We start from the raw sequence: 18,248 nt of genomic DNA, 5'->3' as shown, positions 1-18,248 counted from the left end.
TTTCAATTTATAATATCTTACTAAAAACCCCAATTCTATGTGCGTGATTATGTGATTATGGGTTGATTTAACTGTTGGATATTGTTAATTTATAGAGTAAATTTTGTTGAAAATTGATTTCATTCAGTAATTTGTCTTAATTTAAAGGGTTGTAGTTGCAAATGCAACTCTACCTTCATGTTCTTAGCTTGCTCTCGAGAGAGAGGTTTTAAAACTAAGATTACTGATTTTGATGGTCTTTACGTATTGGGTTTTCATCGGTTCATCTTGAGAGAGTATATCCTATATCCTTTCGCAGACATTCAACTTAAAAGAGAACCTGAAATCTTTTTCCACACATTCAACTCGAGAGATTGAATTCTAAATCCTTTTTCACACATTCAGCTTGAGAGAGTGATTCGACTGAAGCGAAGGTTGCTCTTAATTGATGGTTATGGTGTTGGAGAAAAGCCAATTTGATCCAAGGTAAATTGCTAGAGATATATATATATATATATATATATATAGAGAGAGAGAGAGAGAGATTATCCCCACTTAACTCTAGCTTATTCAGTGATATACAACTATTCACTATTAATTGCAATTACCCAACTGTTTACATTATCCCAAAATCCAATCACATCCCAAGAATGCCGTCTCTATGCTTGTTTATTTATATTTTTTTGTGTTTGTTAACTACAACCAAAACCCCATTTTCATTTGATACTTATGCCACCCAATCTTATAGTATGTTTTTATTCGTAAATATATTTAGCTACGATTGACTTGAACATAAACAGACATGGCTATTGATTCTCAATTATGAACTACTAAAGTTAGGAATGATCCCAATCCATTCGGTTGGGCGATATACTAAATGACGATCGTTGACACTTAGAATTGGATGAAGTATTATGATATATGAAATCAAAATGGCGTCTCTCCCGAGGATTATTGTTATTTGATAATTTTTAGCTGAGTTGAACTTTGCTCTTGTTCATTATAGTGATACTAATTTAATTTTTAGTTTTGTTTTGATTGTCTGTGTGTTGAAATAGGAAGTATGAGTGTGAATGTCAGTAGTTGCAACCAAGTAGGCCATCAAGATGACATCAATAACCTCAAAGATGGTAATGAACCTCATGCTAATGACCCCTATATTATTGGTGGTATTGGTTTCATTTGCTTGTCTCTGGCAGAAGGGAATGCAATGTTCCATATCACAAGTTCTATGTTAAAACTCTTGTAATGAAAGGTCTATATAGCAGTTTGGCTCATGAGGATCTCAATAAGTATCTTAGAAACTCCGTTGATGTATGAGACCCATTCTCCTCCAATAATATTACCTAAGAGTCGGTTGGAATGAGGTTATTCCCGTTCTCTTTTATGGGAGAGGCTTGCAAGTGGATGGATGAATTGCCACGTGAATCAAGCACTTCAGCCTTTAATGTGTGATTTTTTCCTCCTTCCAAGATGGTGACTCTTTTGGACAATATTCAGAGCTTAAACATTTAGAGGGCGAGCCAATTCACGAAACATGGTTGTGATTCAAGAAGTTTGTGCTTCAATGCCCAACTTATGGTTTGCTACAATATTTTTACCGGAGCCTAGACTCGGTAAATAAGGGTTTTCTAATAAACTTTCTCCGGGAGGTTTGATGCAGCAACCTTATGTGATAACAACTCATCTCTTAGATGACATGACTACCATCAACATTACATGGTATACCAGTGAAGACCAGGTGTCTCCTCTCATGTTCAAATTGACGAAGGAACAGATGGAGAAGGACCATGAGAGGGACCAAAATATGGCCAATTTTATGACACAACTTGACATTTTCTCCAAAAATGTTATTGGAGCTGGTACTCGAAGTATTGATGTCGTGTGTGTCAGGTGTACAAATCCTACTAAGGCTAAGTTTGAGGCTTTGTACAATGAAGATGTGAAATTCCTATCAATTCAAGGTGGTGGTTATCATTCAAATTACCCAAGTATATTAAACAAAAGAAAGTATCACGTTTAACAGATTTATCAAAATTGCAAACTACCAACGAGAAGAAGACACAAGAAATGAAACAAATACAAAGCAAATGGACAATGAATAAAAAAAAATCTAACTAAGCCTACAGGAGAAACTTTACATATTTGCATCTGTGATTATGAAACAACAAAAAAACAACTCACAACAAAGATATTCACGGAAACATAAAAAAAGATAACTGTGAAATTTCAAATATATACAAATATGAGACTATTACCTATTACAGAGCAACAACGGGACGACGAGCTTAACAATAAAGCATCTACTACCACGAGTATTATTCAAATGAACTCTGACGAAGCTCCGATTAGATGAAAGAAGTTCCCAAAAATCTAGACCTAAGTTTTGCGTTTTTTTTGATATTATGTCTATTATATTCATTAATCTAAAATTACAAATTCCCAAAATTCCTCCAAAGACTTACCCCCTCACTTCCTATGTTTTTTCCCAACTTTTCTTGACTCGATTTTCTCCCCCGCTGTTTTTTTTCTATGTTTTTTGTCTCTCCAAGTTGTGACCCAAAGAGATGAATGTGTAGATGGAAATTAGGGAGAAATAGTTGCAATTTTGAATTTTGAATTTGAATTTATATGCCTTTTCGAGGCAACATTGAAAAATATTTGAAAAATCCCTTAAAATGGGGAAAGGGGACGATGGCATGATGGTTGCTGCAGGCGCCGATGTTGATGGGTCAGAATCGCCACGGTTTTACCAGGATTTTTTGCTGGGAGAGTCGTGTTCCTCGACAGAAAAAGAAGAAGAAAAAGTAAGGGGTGGGTTCGATTGCTATTTGCTGATCGTTGATGGGTATTGTATTCTGATGAGTTCTCTTTTGATATTCTAATAGCGCTTGAAATTATTACTTTTAGGTGGACTGCTGAACTGGTCAAAGGTTTGGGCTAATGTTGGCTGAAAATCAGCCCATTTTTTGTCTTGTATATGAGGTAAGGGTTAGATTGAAATTTAGAATTTGGCCCCTATAGCCAATTGAATATAAGAATTTAGCTTAATTGAACTTAATTGGTAATTAGGCTAAATACTAAATGAGAAGAATAATATTAATTAATTATTGAGCTTCTTAATCGTAATGATGTAAAATAATTCATTTAATTCTAAGCTAACTAATAAAAGATAAACTATTGAATAATTAAACTAATTAACCAAGTATTTAATTAAAACAAAAATATTTTGAGACAATTTTCAAATATTTATAAGATAAAGTGTTTTAAAAAAATATATTTATTATTAAAAATTATAAAAACGACCAAAACTACTACAAAATCCTGAAAAATATTTTGCACTGTATAAAGACTGGGAGGCAGCGCAACACCTTTTAAAGGCTTTATTTTTGTTTTGGTAAATAATGATTTGTTGATTTTTCAGGGCAAAGTGTTGCCAAGTGCTCCAAAAGTAAATTTTGTGAGAGTCAGCCCAGTCGGTATCACTGAAGAGGTCAACGTGTACGATTTTATCCGTCATTGACTCAAGATAAAGCTTAAATTTGAGTCGGTAAAACTCGACGAGCCCAGGAGAAATTTGGTGAATCGCCGACCAAGTCGGCGATCATGATTTTGTCCACTGTTTAGACCGTCAAAATAACTAGAGGTCCTATATAAATCGGTGAGGTAAGTTGCCATTCGTCGTGTAGATGAATGGATCGACGAGCATGACTAATGTCACCGGATGGGCGAGAACTGGACAATTTTTAAAAGGATAATAGTTCAACCTTCAAACTCTTTCATTTTACCTAACTTTTAATATTCCCAAACTCACACCCACACTTTACATTCTATATTTCCTGCACCTTTTCTATATTTTAGTTGTCGTATTTGTGCTCGAATTTGTATTACGTAATCGCTTAACATTTCACTTTCGTTTTATTAGACATTTAAGGTTGGTTTCCAAACCCCGAGTTCATTTTTAGAACTTTGAACTCATTTTCAATGATCTTATCGTGTTTTTCTGTGGTAAACCTCTATGGTTGAATTAGAATATTTAAATGCTTGATTTAAACTGTTAATCTTGCCTGTAGCTTCTAATATTGAAAACCTGTACTTTTGGTTCCTTACAAAGAAATAAATTTTGTGGGGTTGTGCTTGCATGTTGTTTAATTTAGTGGAGTGAAGTCTGAGTAACCCGTAAATGAGACAAATTACGTAATTTTCCCAGTGATAGAGTGTTTGACATCATTTTAAGTGTAAAAGTCATAAAATGATAAAATTTGGCAAAACCGAGAGAAATATGAATATCCTGAGATGGTGGGTGCTACGGTTCTAGTCTTAATTTGAGTTTTGCATGTTTTGATTTTATTTCGGGAATTACGGGGTTGATTTGAGAAGTCAGATTGAAAATAGGCTCGTCGGATCACTTGGAGAGCTGGGTCGAGCTCGCCAAAAGCACAGCAAAAAGTTGCACATAGACTCACTCAATCACTTTGGCGAGCTACATCGGTCTCTCCAAAAATATTGTCTCTGAGGTTATAGAAGGTCGGTGATGGGAAAGGCCTTTGAGGAATCACCAATAAATTTTGGCAAGCAAGGGCTAGCCCGCCAAAACTTATAATCCAAAAAAAAATACAGGGGCAAAGACAAAGGGAGATAAAGAATACTTTTGGTGAGTCACTGAGTGCGTTGGCGACCTCAAGATTCTCACCAAAATTTACAGTATCCAACATCAAATAAAGCATGAAATTAAAGGCAAAATGGGAACGCTCGCCAAACCACTCGTTGGTTTGCCGAACGTTCCCATTTTGCCTTTAATTTCATGCTTTATTTGATGTTGGATACTATAAATTTTGGTGAGAATCTTGAGGTCGCCAACGCACTCAGTGACTCACCAAAAGTATTCTTTATCTCCCTTTGTCTTTGCCCCTGTATTTTTTTTTTGGATTATAAGTTTTGGCGGGCTAGCCCTTGCTTGCCAAAATTTATTGGTGATTCCTCAAAGGCCTTTCCCATCACCGACCTTCTATAACCTCAGAGACAATATTTTTGGAGAGACCGATGTAGCTCGCCAAAGTGATTGAGTGAGTCTATGTGCAACTTTTTGCTGTGCTTTTGATTGAAATGTTTCTAACTTCTTCCCGATGTTTTGCAGACATCGCTAGACCAAAGGTTGCAGGTAGAGCCATACCACCTCGAAGTAAAGTAAAAGGGATTACAATCAATGAGGATACAACTGCATCCAAAAGCAAACAACAAAACTCCCAATATCTAGTGGGAAAGGAAAATGCAAGGGAAACAAGAACCTTTTTTTTTTAGAGAGAAGCTACTCCTCGAGGCCCTTATATTCATTCATGGGCCTGAAGATTCTATGCATCTTTGCAGGGATTTTTGGAGGATACACCTTTCGCAGATCCTAGTGGGTTTGGTACTGTTGTTCCTTCTCAGGATACTCTGAGGACTGTTTCCTAAATCCAGACTGATGCACCGAGCAAGAATGCCCATAAAGCTGGAGAAACTATGTAGAGATGACCCCCTCTTTTTCTCCTTCTTTGTCTTTCTTTATTTTGACTTATGGAAATTTTATTTTGTTGGCATTTGAGGATAAATGTCTTTATTTGTGGTGGGGTGAGGCCCAGCTTTTGTGACCTTTTGTGTGACCTTTGTTTTACTGATATGTTGAGTTTTTGAGCTTAAATTTTGTCTTGCATTTATTTTGATGAAATATTTGAGTTTATGGCTGTATATTTTAATTGTAAAAGATTTAGACCCTTCAAAAAAATTTGTGCAACCTCTTGTTTGTGTTTGAATGTGGATGTTATCTTGCGAATATGAGTATCAGTTTAGATCAATACCAATGACTTGAATAGTGCTCTTAATCAAACAAATATGAATGTGCCACTACGGTGAGGCCAAATGAAGTTGCACAGAGAATACATAAACTCTTTGCATCTCGTTGTGACTAGCCAAGTTTTGAATTGAGTCTCTTGTGATAAACATTGTACACTAGTGAAATGTCGAGTTTTGTTTGACATTGGTGTCCATGCCTTGTGTGATTAGCTTACCGTGAATCGTGTGTGAAGACACTTAGAATTTGCCCAATTGGTCTAATTAACTAAGTGATGCAAACTCTTAAGATGATATTAGGCAACTTTGAAGATTGTGAAACCATTTTACAATAAACCTGTTTTTGTATCCTACCTTTTGAGTGTATGAACCCCGCTTGAATACCCCTTTAGACTTGTACTTTTCTTGAAAGAAACTTGATGAAAACATAACCATTATTTATCCATCACCCATAATACTTAAGATTTGTGATTTGTTTGAATAGTCAACTTAGATCAAAAGCCTAAGTTCGAGGTGTGGTGGGAAGAAATGTAAGAAAGTCTAGTTTTGACCCGTGGTTTTGAGAAAAATAGAAACCCTCCAAATTTATACAAAAAGAGGAAAATAAGAAAAAAAAAGAGAGAAAAAGAAGTAAAGAATCTCTTTTGAAAAAGAAAGAAAAAGTTATTGAAGAAAAAGTTATGGAATACAGTGGTAAAAATGCAAAATGAAATGAGGTTTACGACAACCCATGTAAAATTAATAAAGGATGATTCGGAGCACGAATGAAAAATACGAAGAAAAGGAAAGGAAATGTTGTTCACACCACATTTTATGAGTACTCTATCTATTGAGACCTAATGAAGAAAAATTTAAACTCAGCCCCATTACAAGCCTTAAAAACACCTTTGTAATCTCGAGTTAGCTTAAACAAAGGGTGATTAGAAAATACGAGCTAACATATGGGTGAAGTCATGTATTGTGATTATCTTTGTTAGTGTGTGCATTGCATTTGATTCCAAAACTTTAAATTGTGAACCATTGTGTGTGAATATATAATCATTCCTTGTGTGAGGGCATTTGAATACCTTTGTTGAGCTTGAACATGCATTTGAATCAAGTACAACAAGAAGTATATTCTTTAATAATGGTGAGTCGCAACTTAAATCGTTAAGTGCACATTTGATCCTTGCATGAGTAATTTGAGTGTTGTTGTGTGCATTTTGATCTAGTCTTCTGTTTGAGACATCCTTTTTGAACGGTCGGATATGGAACGGCGATGAGCCACTTTGCTGATCGACTCAAGGCGTGGATAAGCATGAATTGGGGGGGGGGGCTCTCTCGATATGAGTATCATTTTAAAAATTTAAATGTATTAATTTATTATTATAATATTACTATATTTATTTTTGAATTTTTGGTGTTGAACTGAAGATAATAAAAATTTTATGTTAGGGGTGTTGATAATTCCATGATTCAGACTCATTTAGGGCTTTGTTTTCTTAGATTTAGTGTCGTCATATGCATATTTTGTGCCAATAACTGATATAACTCCTTGATTTTTAGCAATATTTATTGAGGAACAAAGCATGGACACTAATGTGAAAAAAGTAACAAGGAAGGTGAAAGAACGAAGTAAAGAAGACCGAAGGATCGCCTAAACCATTGGTCGAGTCGTCGAAAGACCATAGTCTCGCCTAATGTTCTAGTTTTCCAATCGTTGAAGGGTAAAATCAAGTCAGCGTACATATTTCACAACTCTTTGGAAAAGTCTCATCTTAATTATATAAGTCGGCGTACATGGCTCCACCACAAACAAAGATTACCTTTTAACTTATTTATTGCAAAAACTAGCCTTTTTCCGCAAATAACAAGTTGTGACTTTTATGAAAAATTGTGACTTTTATGAAGAGTTGCGACTTTTATGAAAGATTTTGACCTTTTTGAAGGGTTGTGACCTTTTGGAAGGGTTTTGACTTTTCTAAAGAGGTGTGACCTTCCGGATAAAACCCAATAAAAATTTGTTCACCCTACCCTTTGTTGTTGATAAATAGAGGGATTTGCTCACATTTAAAAATAATAAATGTTCTGAACTTCTTCATCCATACAATTAAATATGTGTACTTTTCTCATGTTGAATGACTTATTGACACCATTATTTTTTGTATATATGTTTTTCCGAATAAATCATTCCATCATGAGAGGATTTAAATCTTCATACCTCATAAAATAGAGGGGAATCGTACTCTTAAGGGGATAGTGTGCATTCAACGGACTCAATTCGTGTCTATTTCGTTATATATTTACATGTTATGGTATATTTTTTTACTCTCATTAATTTATGTTTATGGAGTTTTTGTTTTTGAGTACATATTTTGAACTCTGTTGTTCATATATCTACAAAGTTATTGTCTCTGGTTATATTGAACATATAAACATATAGTATGTATATTTACTTTGTAGAAAATAATTATTGTAATTAGTTTCAGGAATTCATGTTTTGATATTCTATATAAAATTTTATAACTTAAAAATAATATATATAAGCTTACATATTATCTATCTATATATGTATATTTTACCTTAAAAGCATGAAATCCTAACTTGAATGATAAACTAATAAAATATCCCTAACTTAGGTTTTGACTTTTTTGATGACTTGTGACTTTTCCTATAAACTGTAACTTTTTTCAAAGGTTTGTAATTTTTCGATGAGTTGTGACTTTTCTAAAGAGTTATGACTTTTTCAATATGTTGTGACTTTTCCAAAGATTTGTGACTATATCATAAAGATGAGACTTTCCCAAAGAGTTGTGACTTTTGCAATAAGTTGTGACTTTTTCAAAGTGTTATGACTTTTTTAAAAAGTTGTGACTTTTCCAAAGTGTTGTGACTTCTCGAAAAGGTCATGACTTTTATGATAAGACACAAAAAATTTTTTATTCATACTCCCCTTTTTTTATTGTAATTATAGGGACTTCCATTCATTTCTCAACCACATTTTTTTCTAATATTCTACTCTTCTTATTCTTCTTCTTGCATCTAATTTTTTTTTTGATTTATCGTCATTTATTGAGTTCAAAAGTTAGTCGAATATGAGGTATTATTTTGATGAATTAAGTTGTATATCCAAATAGGGTTTATTCCATAACACCGAACACTTAAGTAAACTAATATAATTTTTCTGATAAAATAATTACTTTTTTGCTCAATATATACATTAATTAGTATGTAATGTTCCAATTTATGAAGTGAACATGATATAGTCTAAATTCATTCAATTTATTAACTCGTAGCTTTGCTTTGACATATAGTATCATGCAAAGGGATATGAATGGATTCTCAAAAAACAAAGTTAGTGAAACAATGACCAAAACCTAGGTCTCCTACATACGTTAGAAGTTTCTTGGGTCTACAGGGTTATTACAGAAGGTTTGTGGAAGGATTTTCATCAGTACCCTCTCCATTCTCTAAGTTGACTAAAAATAGTTAAGTTGCAGAGGTTTGATGATTGGGAGAAAAGCTTCGCTGAACTGAAAATTAGGTTGAGTACATCTCCCATTTTTACTCAATTAGAGGGTTCAAACAGTTATCTGATTTATTGTGATGTATCCAGAGTTGGCCTAGGTTGTGGTTTGACGTAGTGAGTTAAGGGTATAACATATGCTTCCAGACAACTTAATGTTCATGAGAACAATTATCCGGCTAATGAACTCGAGCTTGAAGAAGTAGTGTTTTCACTCATGATTTGGAGACACTACTTGTATGGTGTTTACGTAGATGTGTTTACTAATCATAAGATCCTTTAATATGCGTTCACCCAAAAAGTGTTGAATCTTCAACAGAGAAGATGACTTGAGTTCCTCAAGCATTATGACTTAAAAGTGCTAACCCTCCTGGTAAGGCAAATGTAGTGGTAGATTCCCTCAGAAGACTACCTATGGGTAATTTAGCACATGTGGAACAAAGAAAAGAGAAAGAAAAGGATTTTTACAGGCTTGATCTAATAGGGGTTCGTCTTATGAGCATATCAGATGGCGGTATGACAGTTCAAAGTGGATCAAAAGCTTCTTTGGTAGCGGTGGTTCAGGATAGCAAGACATTAATCCAATATTTCTCGAACATAATGGTTCAATCAAACAACAGAGGATTGAGGTATTCTCCCAAGGGGAAGATGGTATGCTTCACTATCAGGGTCGACTATGTGTTCCTAATGAGGGCGATTTAATATAACATATTCTTGAAGAAGACCTTAGTTAAAGGTATTCTCTTCATCCAGGCTTCACTAAGATGTACCACGATCTGCGGGAAGTCTATTGTTAGAATGGTATGAAAAGGGATATAGCAGATTTCTTGGTAAAGTACCCTAATTGCCAGCAAGTGAAGGTAGAACATTAGAACTCATAAGGTACAACTCAAGAGATAATCTTTCCTACTTGTAAGTAGGAACTGATAACCATGGATTTCGTCACATGTTAACCTCTTTCTTGCAGACAAGATGACTTCATTTGGGTGATAATTGACCGAGTTACAATCATCTCATATTTTGGCGCATAACACTATAAATACAACGGAGGAATATGCGAAGCTTTACACTAATGATATAGTAAGGTTGTATGGTGTTACTTTGTCTATCATCCCAGAACGAGGTCATCAGTTTACCTCTAATTTTCGAAAGTCATTTCGTAAATGTCTTGTTACTCAGGTTAATCTTAGTACCACATTTCATCTAGAGACGGATGGTTAGGCACAACGTACAATTTAGACCTTAGAAAACATGTTGAGAGTTTGTTGTATGGATTTCAAGGGTAGTTGGGATGATCACCTTTCTCTTATAGACTTCGCGTACAATAGTAAATACCATTCCAGTATACAGATGCCCCCTTGTGAGCCATTGTATCGGCTTAGATGTAGATATACAGTTGGTTGGTTTGAAATAGGTGAAGCAGCCTTTATAGGACTAGATTCAGTCCATGATGCTATGGAGATAGTGCACCTCATTAAAGATAGGCTTAAGACAACCTAGAGTTGCAAGAAGTTTTATGCATATGAAAATAGAAGGGAACTAGAGTCCAAATTGATAATTGTGTCTTTTTGAAAGTATAACCTAAGAAAGGATGATGAGATTTGGAATGTAAGGGAAGCTTAGTCCCAAATATGTATGTTACAACCGGGTCTACATTTTAGATGTGGCCGAAACTCAAAAACCATTTCTGGTCCCCAAGCGGACATTTACCCTTGCTGACAACAAGCGGAATACTAACTTAAACATGCAAAAACTCAAAAGAGAATAAAATTCACGAAACTAAAATACAAAACTGTCACTCAAATTAAAAACTCTAAATAATAAAATATATTTAATTTACCATAGAATAGGCAAGTTAAGTCTTTAAAGCATTTAGTAAAATAAATGATTATTATAGACTCCTCAACTATAGTGACTATCTATGAAGCCTCTAACTGATAAAGATTGAACTCGAGATAAGACCCACGACATACTGACTAAACTGAAAAGTACATTAAGTCCTCTGGATAAATGAAGGTTCACCATAGCTAACTCGAACTCTCGAATATATCAATGGAGCTCCTATTGATAGTCCTCAATACCTATGTCTACATCATGAGAAGATGCAGGCTAAAGAATAACATAAGCTTGAATTTGTTAATAACAGAAACATACTTACCTCATTTTTAAAACTTACTCAACTCAACAAATACTGAAAACTACTCCACTTACTTAACTCAAAAGTAAAGAAGGATAAGATACTCAACTCAAAGATATGAGACTCGATTCTAGATATTGATTCAATAAAAATCAACCATTACGCATGCAATATATGGAAATCTTTGTAAAACAGTAAAAGCAACTTAGTTAGTTAAAGAAAATAGAATAACAAACTCAACTTTACTCATAATAATGTAATATATTTTCTGTGAGAGATTCTCTAACTGAAAATCACAACTATGAGCCGATGTATGATACAATGTCTTTTTCACCCTGCCAGAATTTTTCTATACTTTTCCATCATATAAACACTTAAATTATTGGATCCACTACCTTAACTTAAATTATCATCTAAATAGTATGACCCTTTGATTCTTATGATGTCTTCATGGTTTACGGAGACTTGAGTTAATATGAATTTGTATTCCCATATGTGTGCTCAATACTACTCCCAAAATATACATAGAACATTTGTTTTCCAAACAAACTTATTTCTTTGGGTTGCAATAATTATTCAACACTTTACTTAAAAGCTCTCTTGGAATTGATGTTCCCTTTTCTTTCTCAAGAATCTTTTGGAAATCTAAGTTTCCTCTTACGATAAATGTAAAACCATTCAGAAATTCTTTGGGAATACTTAATTCCCTATAGTTTTTTGAGAAGTGAACTTAATCTTTATTATTAGATTAACTTGAACGTTTAGTCTTAAAACAAAGTTAAAACATTTTTAAAAGACACTTGAAATAGTAACTTCACTTGACTTACTCTTAAATTCTAGACTTGACTCTTATCTTCTCTTGACTTTGATCATAACTTTTGTTGAATTGGATTATGGATTCAAGGTTCATGATCTCATGTTTATGGATGATTACATGTTGTTCAACTTGGATGGTTCATGCAAAATTATGAGCAGGAACTACACAAATCAAAGAATTTATGTGTAATATGTAATAGTCCCATGATAAGGAATATAATGTTAAAAGGAATAAGGAACTCAATACTCAAGACATAGAACAGAAGATACTACTCTCAATCATACTCAATTTATGGAATTCATGCGGAAGTTATGGGCATGAGAAACTAGACTCAAGAGTCAAAATATCAATAAGGAATAAATATATATGACTTATCATTTTCATACTTACTTTCCAAAATCTTAGTTCAAATAGATAAATAAAAAAAACAAAAAAAAAACAAAAAAAAGTAGATAGTTTACCTCAAAGGATTCACAATTGAACTCAAAGGCTTTCTTGAACTCTATTATTAAATATATCTTGAGTATGAATTATGAATACAAGAGTTACGGTTAATGATCTGAAATATCTATTTGATAGTGTATAATCATGAATACATTCTCCTCACTCTCATGCTCATTTGACCGGGTCTTGAAAGAAGTTATTAAAATTTGTAGATGACTCCACAAAAGGACCCAGAAGGGACATTCTTAAAATGTTGGAAATATTTCTCAAAAAATAACTCTTAAATCTACCTTAAATTTGAATTATGAATTAAAGGTTATGATCATGTTAGGAATGATATTAGGTGTTTAGAAGTAGCTAGTAGTAGTTAGGATCGAAAGGGAGTGGAGGTGCATTTTAAACGAACTCAAATGGACAAATCAAAGACAAACTGGATGAGGCAGGCAACCCTAGCGTTATGGGTGGCGCGGGGCGCCAGCCCTTAAAATTTAGAGGAGGGTTTGGGGACCTCAAGCGGGCGCTTTGTGCCTGGCCCAAACCCTGAAAATCCAACAAGTTTCATTGCTCGTTTTCTTACCCTAATTGGCCTAGAATCCAACGATTTCTTCCCCAATTACTTAGATTCAAGTAATTGACATAATTACACTCAAATCTACTTAAAAAACTCCAATTACTGAATTTTATCTCAAGAAAACATAAAAACCCCAACAGAACAAGATTTGGAAAGAACTTCAAGAACGCCTAAAAAGAACTCTAGTCTTTCAACTTTAAGAATGAAATTTTGCTGAAAATAACCTTATTGGAGTGTGGCTGAACTAAACCAAATGTATGGAAGAGGTAGATAATTCTTAGGGATTAAACACATGAAGAAATTCCGCAACAACACGCATGAATCTTGACGAAGGCTTCATCCTTTCATCTTTTCTCTTCTTTTCTCTTCTTGAACTCTCAACTAACACCCTAGGCATATATTATGATTATTAAACTAGACCCAATAGTATAATACCCTTAAACCTTTACTGAAAATGAATTAATTCTGATTGAGTAAGGAAAAGATCAAAATACCCTTCACTATTTCTAGATAACTTTCCATAATTAGAAAAGTTCCTAATTTCAAAAGGCATATCTCACTCATCTAAACTCGTTACTTAGTAAAATCGGTTGCGATGGAAAAATATTTCAATTATATTTACATAAATAGATTATGGTACAACTAAGTCAATCTTTGTTGATAGTCAGGCTTTTTGAAATTGACCTAAAATTCATACTTAAGCATAACTTTAAAAATTTCAGATTTTCCTATTTTAATTTTTTTTTAGAACTCAAGGTTCTACATCTTGTAACCTGAACATGACACCAAACAAATTTTAAATTACTTGGCAAAAACTTACTCACTATGAAGGACGGTTCGATTCTTAGTTTGAAATATTTTTGAGGTGTTACGATATGTATCCCCTTGGGATCATTCGTCCTCGAATGACGACTTGACTGTATATCGAATGAGTTACTCTTATTAAGGTCTACATCTAATTGTATGCTCTTACTATATTCACACTAAATCCAAATCCTTAAGTTCGGATTATATACCTCTCTCTCTATAGGGAATCTGATCTCAAACTATTACTCTTTACCACCACATTCAAGCTTAGTACTCTAATAACTCCACGGACTGCTGCTAACAAACTCTTTCTAAACTAGACAAGGACTTTAATTAAAATATTTCTCATGGTAAAACTTTATCCTCCCAATAACTTTTGGAACTCATTATTATCATATTCTTAACAACTGACTTGTTTTCTCGTATTGTCATCTGCCCCTTAGGTTTAAAGCTATCACTTGAAGGTTATGGACCTATTCCACATCTCTAACTGGTGTACATTCTCTTAATTCTCTTTCTACTTTTGTGACTTAGCCATACTTCACTGCCCTTATTAAAGGATAAGGTGTCTACTACTCACATTCATTGCAACAACGATCTCAATATCTCACTTATTTTATGTAAAGTCTACCATATAAAATCTAAAGAATAACATCATCATGTTGTCATTCCTTTGATCATGACACTCATCTCAAATTCAAGATTAATGTTCATTACGTACCTTGAATATCAATTTGATGGCTTACTTACTATACTATAACTCTATACTACTATGGAATCATGACAATTTTTCAATCCTTACCTTTAAGTCTACACACTTAAATTACAATCACATTCCACTTCAAAACATAAGTACTACTTACTCACTTACTTCATATTATCTCTCAAATAAAAATATCATCATCTAAATACCATTAGGTTATCCTTTTTAAAATTCATAATCCTAGATTACATCTATCAATTTACGAATAGTTTTACTCTACTATTGAATACTTAAACTTGGTAATTACTAACACAATGACACATCAACATAATCTCCTTTATATCTACAATACACTTTAACTCCTATGATGGAATTTTAAAAACTCATCACTTCTTAGTTTACCCGTAAGGGAATTCTCCCCATTAAAACTTACTAGGTACATGGGTATGATAACATAGCTTTATTCATCATAATCTCTCTTTCTAGGATTACTAAACATTTGCATACATCACTCTAACTCTGGGCACTTTCGCTACTACTACTCCTAATCTCATAACTCAAACTACCTCTTTGGGTGAAAATACTACCCAAGCTCTAGAAATACTTTCTTATAAGGATCTCAACTGTAACAAGACTTAAGGAAAAGAGTAAAACTCTCTTTTTAGTTCAAATGCACAATTCACAAGAATATTTGCGCATTCCTATGAAACTGAACTGTTCATCTACTCGTGGGCTTCTCTGAAGCCCCTATAGAGTCTCATAATTTTCTCAAGACTCTTGCTAAGAACAACTCATTGATAAGGATCTTTAAACTTCACTTTTAAACAAACTCTAGTTTGATGGGTAGTCATTTGAATATGATAATGCACGAGTTAGAATAGATCTCTATGACTTAGGTCTATTGCACGATTAAGAGTATGAAAGAAGTGATATTTTTCTTAAATGTCTTTAATCACTTATTTATAGGAGTCGGGCCCTTCCAACTACATCACAAATAAATTTCCTTCTTGACACGGCTTCATACACACTTTGACACTTAAACTCTGTGCTCTAATTCAATGTTTATCACGACCCGAGTCTACACTCTGGGCGTGGCCGACAATGAAGAACCATTGTTAGTCCGAAAAAGAACCCTCATCCTGACTAACTATAAGCATAAGACTAACTTACGCATGTAAAAGATCAAAACAAAGTAAAATTTATGAAACTTAAATACAAAATTCTAACTCAAATGAAAAAGTCTAAATAATTTAATATATTTAACCCTCCATAAACTAGGCAACATAAGTCGTAAAACCATTTAATAAAACAAATTATGAGTACATACTCTTGAACTATCCTGGAGATTTATGAAGCCTCTAACTAATAAATATGGAAGTACAAGACCCAAGACTTCCCGACTAAACAGAAAAGTAAATTAGATCCTCTGGAAGCAAGGAGCTCACCATAGACAACTCGAACTCTTTGATATTTCAACGAAGCTCATGTTGATAATCCTAAATATTTGTGTCTGCATCATGAGAAGATACAAGTTAAATGGATCAATACGTGGAATGTACGAACATATTAGGGGAATTGTAATGCATAAAATAAACTTGAACTTGATAAAAATAGAAAAATACTTACCTCTTTTTTCAAACTTGCTCAACTAAAGGAATTCTAAAAACTACTCAAGTTAATCAACTCAGAAGTACTCAAGTATAAGATACCCAACTCAAAGATATGAGACTCGACTTTTAATACTCAACTCAATATAAAGTAATGATACACATGAAGTATATGGAAAGATTTATAAAATAGTAAAAGCAACTTAGTTCATTAAACAAAATGCTATACCAAACTCAACTTTAGTTATTTAATAAAGTAATGAAGTTTTTGTAAGAGATTCTCTAACTGACAACCACCACTATGATCCTAAGAATTGATATATTTTCTTTCGCACGCTACTAGAACTATCCTAGAAATTCTCGTCATATAGATCGCTTAGCTTAGTGGATCCACTAGCTTAACTTATGTGATCATCAAAAAAGTATTGACCCTTTGATAATGATGGGTATATGGTTTATGGAGACTTCAGTTAATATGAACTCGCATCCCCATATCAATACTACTCCAAAAAATACGCAACTTACATATATTTTTTTAAAAAAACATCTTTTTTTGGGTTGAGATAATTACTCAACACTTATCTTAAAAGCTCTCTTTGAATCAATATTCCCTTTTCTTGCTCAAAACACTTTTGGAAATCTAAGTTTCCTCTTATCTTAAATGTAAACACATTTTAAAATTCTTTGGGAATACTTAGTTCCCTATAGATTTTTGAGAAGTGAACTCGACTCTTTACTTAGTCTCAAAAAAAAGTTACGACTTTTGTAAAAGACCCTTGAAAACTTTGATAATGTGACTTGACTTTCTCTTAACTTCAATACTTTAATATTAACTTCTCTTGACTTTGAACATAATATTCCTTTAATTTGTTTACGGATTCAAGGTTAAGGATCTCAATTTAATGGATGATTTCATGATGTTCAACTTGGAGGCTTCATACGGAATTATGAGCATGAACTAATAAACTCAAGGAATTCATGGGTAACATGTAATAATCCCACGATTAGGAATATAATATCAAAAGAAATAAAGAACACAATACTCAACACTTAGAACTTGGAGATAATACTTCACTCAATGATACTTAATTTATGGAATTCATGTGGAAATTATGGGCATGAACAGTCCAAATTGATAGTTTACCTCAAAGGATTCACACTTGAACACAAAAACTTTCTTGAACTCTAGTCTTAACTCTCTTTTGAATATGAATTATGAATATAAGAGTTATGGTTCATCATATGAAAAATCTATTTGATAGTATAGAATCATGAATACATTCTCCTCACTCTCATTCTCACTTGATCAAGTCTTGAAACAAGTTATTAGAAGTTTAAGAAGACTCCAATAAAGGATCCAAAAAGGGACTTTCTTATAATGTTTGAAAGAATTCTCAAAACATAAATTTTAACTCTAACTTGAATATAAATTATGAGTTCAAGGTTATAATCATGTAAGGAATGATTTTATGTGTTTAGAAGTAGCTTAGTGTAGTTAGAATTGAATGGGATTGAAGGTGAACTTTAAATGAACTCAAATGTAGTAATCAAAGAAAAACATGATGGGGCAGGTGGCCCTGGTGCTATGGGACCCTAGAGTTAAGAGGAGGGTTTGGGGCACTCTGCCTTGCACATCACGCTATTACCCAACCTAGAAAATCTAACAAGTTCCCTTGCTCATTTTCTCACTCTGATTTGCCTAGAATCTAAAGATTTCTTCCTCAATAACTTATATTCGATTACTTGACATAATTACACTCTAATATACTTAAAACAACATTCAAACTACTCAATTTCATCTCAATAAATAATCAAAACCTCAACACAACAATATATAGAATGAACTTCA

Source organism: Solanum lycopersicum, chromosome 12 (assembly GCF_036512215.1).
Source record: "Solanum lycopersicum chromosome 12, SLM_r2.1".
Lineage (NCBI taxonomy): Eukaryota > Viridiplantae > Streptophyta > Magnoliopsida > Solanales > Solanaceae > Solanum > Solanum lycopersicum.
This window is presented reverse-complemented; position numbering follows the sequence as displayed.